Genomic DNA, 11,867 nt, shown 5'->3' with positions numbered 1-11,867 from the left:
GATGCCTCACATTTATAAGTGAGTATCCTTGTAAAGATCATTGCTTTTTCATCTTGAATTCCAGACAAAGATATCCCACATTGGATTTGGTACAAGCTTATGATCCCCCAAGCATTAAGGCTCGTTCTGCTTAACATTTTATTTCTTAGCAGAACACCTCAGGAATTCAGAGGATCACCCAGCTCGATCAGGGTGGTACCCTGCCCTTGGAGCACAGGGGAGATAAGATAACTGCAGAAATGAATGATGGAATGAAGTGAGCCCCCAGTTTGCTATGTTGCTTGTCATACTTATAAGTCCACAGCCATCAGAACATATGTGTGCATTTTTCCTTTAAAACATCTTTTGAGTGGTAGTTGTGTGAAACAATGATCTGTTGAATTTAATTCACAGATCAAAGAGGGAGGAAATTAACCAACACAGTAAATTGATTATTTCATGGGTGACATAACCAAGGCAATGATTTATCTTAATAAAGAGCAACTTCCCCCTAGTCCTTAACTGAATTCCAGCCAATGCAATAATACTCGGCTGTTAATGACTTTGATGTTGATGTGGAAAAGTGAATGACTGCATAATCACTGAAATGGGACCTCATCACAGTTGGAAACGTTTAAGCCAAATCATTTTGGACTGTGAAAAGAGCCCTGAGTGGTGGAGATTGGCTGGGTCCCAGCTCTTCAGTCTTAACTAAACAGGGCCTGAAAACTTTATCATGTTGCATTGCTCTGGGCTGGACCATAACTCTGACAGCTCACAGGGACTGGAGTTTAATGTATATGTCTGTGGCCTCACAGAGGAAAAAAGAATTCCAGGGCTTACAGCACCGATAATAAATACATGTCTATCAGCATTCAGCTGAAAGTGTAATTAGTTAAATCCGTCTTTGGGAGAGGGACTAGAAGAAAGGAAACAGAAGTCAACTTAAAAAAAAATTGAACCAAAAGCTTATTTTTATACCCCATGTTACTAAATATGGCTTAAGAGCTTGCAAGACAGCATTAGTCATAGACGGCAGCCTCCACCCCCACCCCTCCTCCACTCCCATCTCTAAATAATAAAGTGAACTAAAATTAGAGCTGCTTTCCAGTATGTTCACTTGATTATTATTATTTGAGTTACAGCTGAGAAGTCTGTGAGGGGACGGATCACCCTTGGGAACAAAAGTGACTCCCCAATGCCCACATCTTTGACTTTCAAATGGGGAAAAGGAAAACAGCTTCATCTCCATTCAGTCACCATCAGCCAACCCAGTAGATTTCCTCCTGTGCTAATCAGATCCTGGATAACATCAGCTTCCGAGAGTTAAATTATTACATCCATGTATTATAACACCGGTCTCTAGTAGGCCCGTCCAATACACCGCCATTTTCCCCTGTCCCCTCTTCTCTATGCCATCCACCCTCCTCACCACCTCCCACTGTCCCCAGATGCTCCTAAGCAAAAGTTCCAGAGAATTCTCCAAGAGAGCCAAGGCCAAGCTCTGCAGCTAACGCTTGGTGACCCAGCGGCATAAGAAATACAGCTGCAGGAATAGCTGAAGGAGTGCCAGGCACTTGTCTGTTTAAATACAGCAGAGGTCCCGGGCTCAAGAAACCCAACATACCCCATTCTGATCAACTAAAATTAAATAAATAAATAAGAATAAAAATCTTTGGTTAGAGGCAAGGATTGTTAAAATGTTCCTCCAGACCCACAGCTGGGGTTGTTGACTCAGAGCGCAAAACTGGAAAATGCCCATGTGGCCACATTAGAAACTCATTTGTGTGGTTTGTGTGGCCTTGCTGGGAGCCTCCTCCTTTTCTCTCCTCTCTCCTTTAATCCAACCCTTGATTGGTTTATTACTTTAAAGGCACCCTTTTCCTGCTGGGAGCCTTGCCTGGTTGTGTCCTGGCAGCTCTTTCCCCAGGACACAAATGACCCTCAGAGGTTTCATTCGTGTTCAGCAATCCACTTATATGAGATCATCTGGGAAACTGTTAAAGAGTATGTAGCTTTTCTTTTTCCATTTTTCATTTTCTTCTTCTACTTTTTTTTTTTTTAATTTTTGCCCTCCCCAAACTGTCCTCCCTCATGCACAGACAATTCTTTTGTTTTCTTCCCTCTCTTCAAGTTCGAACTGAAGCCAAGTGCTTTTAATTTTTAGCTGCATTTTGCAAGCCTGGACTTTCAGGAATATATGTTATGAAAGCGGGGAAAGAAAAGACTTTCTTGTCATCAAAACCATAATAATTATGTGTCAAAGATAATTACTGCTTGGTGTGTAATACATCTAATACCAAGTGACAGAGAAAGTAGTCTACCGGCAGACAAGAGTAACTGCCGGCTGGCTGAAATCTGATATAAAATTAACCACCAGGCTCAAGCTCTCTGCCCACTGGAATTTCACCAGATAAAGGCCAACTCCACCCCCAAAATGCAACTCAGAGCCATGCCTAGTTTATTTGTGTTTGTTGTTGGGGCATTTTTAAGACGTGCATATATTTCCATGCGTATGAAAAATTAGTTGTTTTATAATAAGACATATTCCAAGGGTCTGGAGTTGCTGTTTGAGGGGTGAAATTATTACTAAAATAGCTAAAGGTACAACCAAACTCTGGGCAGTAACAGTGAAAAGCTTTCAGAGATAGGCTAGTAGCTTTGCTCCATAATATCCAGATTTAGAATCTGAGTCTTACCTGGGAAACCGAAGCTTCAAAAGCAAAGCACTTCAGATGTTTAGAAGAGGGGCTACCCCATCCCTGGCACAAAGGCAGGTGAAGAGAAATGTGGAGACGCTACCAAAGTGAAACATGATGTTATTTGAGAAATTTCTCCATGTAAGGCTGGGGGTGATGTAAAGATGACTATTAAGAATGGCAAGCATTAGAATTCTGCTCAACAGTTCCTTCTGGGCAACTTCAGAGCAGAGGATGAAACCCAGCTTCTTTGGGCTCAGTGGTCCCTGTGCCCCATTTCACCGTGAGCAAACTCAGCTGTGCCAGGGAAAAGCTGGCTTGAGCCCAGCAAAGGCAAATGTTGGTTGCCAGGAGGCAGGCCTGCATGGCTTCTGCATCATTTGGGGTAGACCTGAATCTTATCTACCTCATCAGTAGCATAAACTGTTTCCACGACAGCATGGGCGTCCAGAAAGTTAGAAAAAGGACTGTGCTCTTTCAAACTGTTCCCTGATTGGCTGAAATCACCAATCAGCTTGCAGGCGCTTTACCAGTTCTCTCACTCTTGTGCAATGAGTGGGCTTGGGTCCAGGTTGCACACAGAGGTACAAATGCGGAAGCTTTTAGAGGCTTTTAGTTACCCTCCGACCAGTGGTTGGTTATCCAGCCTTTTTGTCAGGACTGAGCCTGAATCCGGCATACCATCATCTCTGCAGTCTTAAAAATGAATCTCAAAGGTGATCATAGAGTTCATACTCATCCCTATCAAACACCCTGATACTGCTTTGTCCCAATAGATCATTTTACTTTAGCACTCAACTGCTCCTGCGCCATTTGGCTATTCCACACCAACTGCACAGGAATCCCTCATTAAGTTGAGGGGCTACATTCCTGAAAAGTCCTGAGGTTGGCAAAACTACATTTGGCAAGGCCAAGAATCAGAAAATAATTAAAATGGGATTCAGGACACAGACCTAATAATAATGAATAAAATTCTAGAAGGCATCTGACTTCAGAAAACCAGAATAATTAGCGTTAGAATTGGTCTCCAGTTGGTAACCATTTATTTGTTTAGAAAATATTGTTTCATCGTCATGACTGGCTGAGACAGAGCCTCTTGCAAATTTTATGCAACACAAACTGTACCAGCTCAAAAAACAATTTTTTTTAACCATTCCTCACTGGGTTGAAATTCAACGTCCTTTGCACTCATGTCCTTGTTTTCATTTTTGCTACCTCTGTGAAATTCCAAGTAACTGTTTATCCTTCTCTTAAGTACCAGCTGGGTTAAGTTCACAAATTACTGATGGTCCCTCTCCTCGATTTGAGGGGATAGAGCATAAATAATCCCCTTCTACACCATTCTATAGACCCTAACACATGGTCTGCTGAGGGGGCGGAGGGAGAGAAATGAACTGATTTGAATTGCACATAAGGAATAAGACCGCGTTTAAAATATTTCGTGTACAAATGTAAAACTTGGCTGATCTCAGATCCAAAGCTGATGAAGGGTTACAAGTTTACCTTCCCTTCTCACCTCTGAGGCTTTGCAATAGAAACGAAAACTGTCTTCTAATTTGGCTGTTCACAAGATAAATTACAGAGCGTGAAAATGAAATGTGGAGACACGAAAAGAATGACGCAAAGTCTTCCCAGGAAATACGAAAAATATTCGTATTATGGCTTCCATGTCAATCTGTTTTGGATTTTTTTCACAAAATATTAAAAAGTATATTTCCACTATGGCTTTCTCAGTATGAACCACTGTTTGAGCCTACATGGCTTTTCTGAAGACAATGTTTTGAAATGGTTTAGACTTTTTTAAAGGCATGACCTAAAGATATTATTATTTCCAGCAAAAGAAAGAATAAAATAGCCTTTGAATGTATATGTGTATATATGTAATATATTCATATTCCATGGGTATCAAAAAATCATATAGTCCCAATAATGTTCTTGGGAAGCCATAACGTAACACAGAACGTATGCTAAAACTGAAGGTGATAGGTAATGGCAACTAAAACTATACAATCCCGGTAAACATAGAAATAAACAAAAATAGAAAAAAAAATCATGAAATGACATTAACCAAAATAAATTCTTGACCCTTTTATCACATTGATTATTTAAAATCTTAACAAACAAAAAGTAGCTGCCAGGATACTGTATTGTGTTGTATAAAGGATCCATATGTAGTCATCAGGATAAAACCTTTCTAAGCTACATCACTGTGAGCTACTAAGGGTAGATTCCTATCTGGTACTCAAAATATTTAAAAGTTTGTCTCAGACATACATTTATTTATAATGTGGTTTCTGATATACCAAGTCATTAGATATCAGTTTTCAATTTGCCAAACATAAGGTGTTATCTCTATTGGAAGGCCATGGCATACTTTAATGTTCCAGCACTCTCCACCTACGTTAAATGTTGATCCCCAGACAAGCTTCAGTGATTCATCATTCTTGGCATCCACTTCCTTGAGACATCTGATTGGATTGAAATAATGTAAAGAGAAAGAGAAAATATACAAACCAGGGATATGCACACACACACACAAATACCACGGAGTTTCTCTTTTTCTCGTTGTTACTAAGAGAAAATAATGAAACATATTTATCGTCAGCCACACAAAACAATAAATAACCTCGGAAAATTGTTAAAGAGACGCTGGCAAACAAGGTACAAATAACAAATGGTTAAGATGCTTGTTTTCACAAATCAGTATCACAATACAGGGCAATGTCATGGCTCGCATGTTTTGAGAATCTATGCCTGTCTGTTCTATGTCCATTCAATAAATAACAGTAGGTTTAGGGTTCCTTTCTTTGTTTTGTTTCCACCAAGAAAGCAATAGCAATGGCCCCAAGAAGAAAAGTGACCAAGTAACCACAAGGCTAGTGTGGATGGCTTTGTCCAGGGCAATGCATGTGTATGAAGTATTTCTGAGTGGCCTTAAAATGTGACCCGGTCTGCTCAATACTCAAGTTCCCTCTTAATGCTTTTCCCTTTTTATAGGAACTTTTGATTATCTGGTCTACCTGCGTTGAACTATCTCATGAGTCACAGGTAACCCTAACGTCTTCCCTGGTTTCTTCAATTATTTTCTAGGACTAAGGGCTGCAGTGATTACCATATGATAGCTATTGCTATTAGTTTTAGTATCCAGCTTGTAAAATAGAAAAACTCCCTAAGGACCAAAAGAAGTTTTAAGGGATAACAAAATCGTCTGTGTTTTATATAGGGAAGGCTAGTACCGAGTACCTACACAAGTGCTCTATTTTTGTACCGCTCTTCCTCTTTGCTTGGAAATGCTTTTGTTTAGAGTGATGTTAAATATCATCTAACCAGACAGTGGCAGGAGCATTGATCTGCTTAACCTTGCAATGAACTGAACAAGGTTCATCCATTCCCACAGCCAAAACCTGGGCCAAATGTGTGAATGGCTCTGACAGGGAAAAGTGGGAGCTTCCCTGATTAATAGCTAAGATGCAGGGTATTTGAAAAAGAAATTAGAAGAATGCATTATCTGGAGACATTTCCTGCCACCAAATCACCCGCACTTAGGCCGATGACTGAGAAATCCCAGAAGGCGTTCTCCTGTGAATGTGGCCTACGTCAATGGCACATTTCTGAATTGTCAGGCTGAAAACCCATCAATAGTCATAAAGAGAAGGATGTGTCCTCATTGGGGGTGTGTTGATGGATCTGATCCAGAACATGAGAGGTGACTCCTGGGTTAGTTGGATGTTGGACATATTTGGGTCTGGTGACCGTGTTTCTGATTCTAAATCAAAACCATTCTCCCCGCTTCATTCAGAACATTACATAATATGAGTAGGGTTGTCTATATGCATAATTATCACTGCTCATGAGAAACAGGCCCAAAAGAATTCTCTGACCTTGTGCTGATAAATTGTGCTGAAGGAACAAGGGGCTCAGAACTGCCAGTCTCAGTTACAGACGCTGAAAAATTAAGTTGGACTGAAGGGAAATCAAGCTTCCGCATGGCACATTTCTCAGTAGGCTGAGACTCTAAGCTATTGAAGTCTGTTTCTGAGGACTCCAGTTCAAGCCCTACCTCTGCTCATCAGTCAGCACATCATTCTCGGCACTAAGCAACATGCTTGTAATTTCCAACCTGACTGGAATTAGCTCCTGAGAGGGGGAGGAGAGGGGGAAGGAAGTTAGAAAGAAATGGCTCAAAAAAGTACTCCTTCTAAATCAGAAACATCTGCTGGAGTCATAAATGGTTTTAAGTAGAAATCAACGACTAGAGGGTTTTCATAGGAGAAATAGAAAGAAACGAAGCCACCCGTCACTGAAAGTTCCCAGGTAACCGAAATCAATGATATCACTATGTATTAGAGCAAACTTGTGAACCTGCTTGGTGGCTGACACCTCGGCATTTTGGATCCAGCTCCTACTACAAAGGACCACGTGACACTAAGGACCTCTGTGTGCTATTCATAATGCCTGAAATGCCTGGGCGGGACTTGGCCACTTGACGCACATTTGTTGTCGTCCATTAATCTCACTGAAGACTCTTCTTACTATAAGTCCTCAGGGAGCTTTTTTAGAAGAAGCCAGGAGCAAGAGGGATGTTCCTCTCCCTCAGCTCTAACAAAGGCCACACTCTGACTTGTAGGATTTTCCTAAAGATACAAACAATACAGGGACGCCTGGGTGGCTTGGTCGGTTAAGCATCCGACTTCAGCTCAGGTCATGATCTCGTGGTCCGTGAGTTTGAGCCCCGCTTCCGGCTCTGTGCTGACAGCTCGGAGCCTAGAGCCTGTTTCGGATTCTGTGTCTCCCTCTCTCTCTCTGCCCCTCCCCTGTTCATGCTCTGTCTCTCTCTGTCTCAAAAATAAATAAACGTTAAAAAAAATTTTTTTAAAGATACAAACAATACAGAAGGCAAAAAGGAACATCAGCTTCTACCTCTCTGGTGTTTGTGTGTGTGTGTCGGTGTGTAGTTGGGAAAGATCTCAACATGGACATTCTAGAAGGAAATCAGAAGCTGTCCAGCCTCACTTGATCTTTTGTGTAAAGTCCTCCCAAAACTTCCTCAAGATAAACAACATTTGTTAATTAAAAACAAATACAAAAACACACCACAAGTTCTCAGTGTTGTCACCAGCACAGAAATTCTTTTTTTTTTTTTAACTTTTATTCATTTTTGAGAGACAGAGAGAGACAGAGCGCAAGCGGGGGTGGGGCAGAGAGAGAGGGAGACACAGAATCTGAGGCAGGCTCCAGGCTCTGAGCTGTCAGCACAGAGCCCGATGCAGGACTCGAACCCACAAACTGTGAGATCGTGACCTGAGCCCAAGTCGGACGCTTAACCGACTGAGCCACCCAGGCGCCCCAGCACAGAAATTCTTTAGTCATGCTTTTAATACGTTCGTTCTCATCAAGCACACAAAGAACTCTCTTCTCATTCACGTTTTGATTGAAATTCAGGATTGCAAGAGTTCCGCGAACACCAAGCCAACCATGTTATAGGTGTTTGCCTTAAAGGAAAGTACAGCATGCCCAAAGAATTCACCGGGGTACCTCAAAAGCAACTGGAAATTGAGAGGTAACAAAACTGACATGATTTTGTCACAATTTGCATTACTGACACAAATGTAGAATTGCTAGGGAGTGGAGAATAGAAAGAACGGAAAACATAAACGAACTTTCTTTTAATCTGAGCCTGCACGTCTGAATAAGGTAAGTACTGCTTTGCTATCAAAGAGCTGGAGGAAGGAGGTGGGAGCACAGTGAAAAGAATTTCTTTAAAAGCAAACGTCAAATGGCAACCACATCAATCATTCCCTGATTTAAAAAAAATAAATGAGTGCTTTTCTCCACAGTTGGAAATTTCATTACTTCTGTATGTTCTCCTCTTTGTTTATAAGTTGACTAAGAACTCCTGCAAGTTTCGCTTTCTTTGGGGAAGAGAGGTCAGGTTTTTGATGGCCCCAAATGTCCCCCAGGGATTCTGCCCCAAGACTAAAGTTTAACTTATTTTTCCTTCTCTTCTTGGCTTTTTCTTGTGGGGGAACAATAAATATATCTTTCAAATATACCATTATAAAACAGGCTCCCTGCCACGCTATAGTATCCAAAGAGTCACTCACATTATGGGGTCCTAATGAAATACAGATCTTTCAAACTCATCTAAAATGTCATTTTGCACACGACTATTTTATTGCATAAAATGCAGTAGTCAAGCAAGCAAATGAGTGATTATGCTGAGTTAAAGGACATAAAAAAAGATGGGAATCTTTTATTTTTTTGCAAAAAGTTATCACTTGATAATTGCCTGTTTCCCTTGAATATGCAGGGTTTCAGAAGCCAAAGAGAAAGCCCAGAGATGAACAAGAACAAAAATGATTAATGAAAATGGTACTAGGTTTCTATAAGAGAGTACACGACAATTCTGGAATTAATTATCTCTGAAAAGAACACAGTAAGGAAAGCATAACTTGGAAATAACTTTATAGCAAAAGTTCTTCCCACAGAGCCCCGAATGGAGGCAGAGAATGAAAATAAATGGGATAATAAATGATACAGAGGAACACCAGCCAAATGTCTTTCCAGTGATACCAAAACACATTTGGTAAAATTTACAGGCTCTTAAAATCTTATTTTTAGATACAGGTGGAATATCAAGAGACCTAAAAGCAATTTCTTTACATCAGATGACTGCTGGTGCTGTATTTTTCTAAGATTATTTATGGTTGATGCTGACCTTGAAAGTACTATTCTAGTACACCATTATGACACCCGATTCAGAAATACATTCAGATAAAGCAAATAGACCGTTTCTAGGTAACATAAAAGGTGTATGTCCTAAACCAAACTCTACTCTCAAGGAAACTCTGTGTAACTCAATGTAGTTTAATGGTGCCTCACCAAATTTGTACGGTTTGATGATAGAGGTAACTTGAAAAACAAAACAAAACAAAACAAGCAAAAACCAGTGACTTTCTCGCTAAGGGATTTCTCATGCACATTTTCGTTTCTGTGACTTTCACGTGAGATAACAGCGTAGTGAAGAGAAAAGGCAAATAGCTTTTATTCTCCTGAATAATCTCACCTGGACTCGTTGGCCTCAGTTTTATTCTCTAAAACTTTGCCTGTCATTTGCTTCCAGGAGCTGTTCTCCTTCCTTACTGTGGTCTCGGCAAAGCATGGAGTTCTGCTTCATCACAGCTCCTGAACGTGATAAAATGTTATTATTTTAAGTTTGCACAGAATGGAGAAGTACAGCACAGAATAGTAAGCAATTTAATTTTTTTCTGCCAACCCTCCCAGGGGAATTTCTTACGAGTCAACTTCCATCTTAAGCCCGCTGCTGTCTTGTGTCTCTAAAGCCCTTTCTTACGACATGTTTCCAGGATCCACGACCTCCAATTTCTTGGCAGCTCTGTAATTTGTGTAAATAGGTCACATATTGCGGAAATACCTCTCAAACTCAGTGGCCCTCATATTTAAGCCAATCTTTCGCTCTTTTCCATCCCCGTTTAAGAATAATACTTAGCAACAAGGCTGAAGTTCAGAAAGAGGAGACTAGGATATGAGAGACGTCTCAGCTATAAAAAGAAAATATGAAAAAAAACATACAAACAAACTTGCCTCGGTCAGCCTTGAAGGAATGTGAGAAGTAGAAAAACAGAGAGGAGGAGACATGAGAGGTTGGGGATGAGAAAAGTGAATTTCCTCCTCTGAATTTAACTTGGAAAAAGCATGATATATTAGATCATTGAGGAGAATTTCCAGTCTGAGGGTCTTTTAGAAGAAATTGGTTCATAGATGCCCCTGCCCCAATCACACCAACAGAGTGGCCATAGAAAAGTCTATTTGGCTGTACTGCACAGTAATTAGGCTGAGGGAGTGCCAGTTCAGCTTTCCAGCACCATCTCTGTTTTCTGTTTACACTGTGGATGGGACCTAGAAGTCTCTAGAACACAAAACTCAGAAAGCAGCTGAGTGGAGAGCCAGTTAGATTCTCAGTGAAGCTCCTCCTGGGAGTCGGCTAGAGCAGACTGAGGCCAGGCAGAGACTCAAAGGAGAATTGTGTGAGGCTGCAGAGAGGGAGACATCAAGCAGGACACATCACTGGGCCTGGACCAACGGACCTCCAGACCTGTGGACCACCGCTTGAGCCAAGACAGCCAACCGGGCAAGCAGTCTCCAGACACACAGAAACCAGAGGAGCTGGAGGGCGTCAGGGATCCAAGGACCCCTTTCCCTTGAGACTATGTTAGGCTACCTCATACGATCAGATCCCACCTTGGGCAAGAGGAAGAAAGAGAAGTGAAAGATTTGGCATGTATCCAAATGAGGTTGAAATTACCAGACTGGCCTAAATTCAGCTACCTCCCCCTACTTACCTAGCCAAGTGGAGGACAGGCCAAGCAGATTGATAAGCCAGTAAGAAAATAAAGAACCATATTTCTCTTTATATACCCATCTACTACAAATACATTTTCATATGTTTATCATTTATTATATGTAGAATTTTGCCCTCCTTACTTCCCCTTACTAAAGATTCTCCCTTAAGAGTTTTCTGAAAATTATGAAAAACCTTTGAGGTAAATGCTATCCCTTTCCTTTCCAATAATGCTGAAGCAAGGCAGATATTTGTTATTTTTCTTTCTGCTCTCAACTCCTTCCTCTCTTTCTCCTTCCCTCCCTCCCTTCCTTTTTTTCCCTCTGTCTCCTCTCTCTTAACACGCCCCTTTTAAAAAAAAAAAAAAAGTAAATGTGTTTTCTTTCCATATGAGATAGTCTTATCATTAAGGCAGCATTTCAGCATTTTCTATTGTGGATCAACCTCACAAAGAAAATCAGGGGCAAATCTCACAAATATCCTGAATTCCTTGCTCACCATGAAGCATACTTCCAATTCCTTATTTAGTAGATAAATACATTTTCTGTTGTTGTTATTTTTAATACACAATAGACATTTCAAAGACAGAAACCAAAATGGTAATTAAGAAAGACCTTGTATCCTTTTTTGTTTGTTTGTTTTACTAAAGCTAATCTGTAAGATTTCTCTATCCCATTACATTATTATACAAACAAACTCTTGACTCCTTCCTAGAAGGGTAAAAAGATATACTGACTAATTCCTAAGAACTCTCTGATTTTACAGAACCAATGGAAATGTCTGAATCCCACAAACTGATTTTCCTGTATTTACAGTTTTAAGATAGC

General features: G+C 40.6%; 1 long non-coding RNA gene across 1 annotated transcript; it reads right to left on the bottom strand.

Annotated features, from left to right (window-relative positions):
• Positions 1-9,744: 9,744 nt before the first annotated feature.
• On the bottom strand, positions 9,745-10,940 carry LOC128316201 (uncharacterized). Its single transcript, XR_008299794.1, has 2 exons — positions 9,976-10,940; positions 9,745-9,863 (listed from the first exon to the last, which is right to left on the bottom strand). It is a non-coding gene; the product is annotated as an uncharacterized LOC128316201 (long non-coding RNA).
• Positions 10,941-11,867: the final 927 nt, after the last annotated feature.

The sequence above is a fragment of the Acinonyx jubatus genome, chromosome B3, assembly GCF_027475565.1.
Source record: "Acinonyx jubatus isolate Ajub_Pintada_27869175 chromosome B3, VMU_Ajub_asm_v1.0, whole genome shotgun sequence".
Lineage (NCBI taxonomy): Eukaryota > Metazoa > Chordata > Mammalia > Carnivora > Felidae > Acinonyx > Acinonyx jubatus.
The sequence above is the reverse complement of the archived record's forward strand: the minus strand, read 5'-3'. Positions and strand labels throughout refer to the sequence as shown.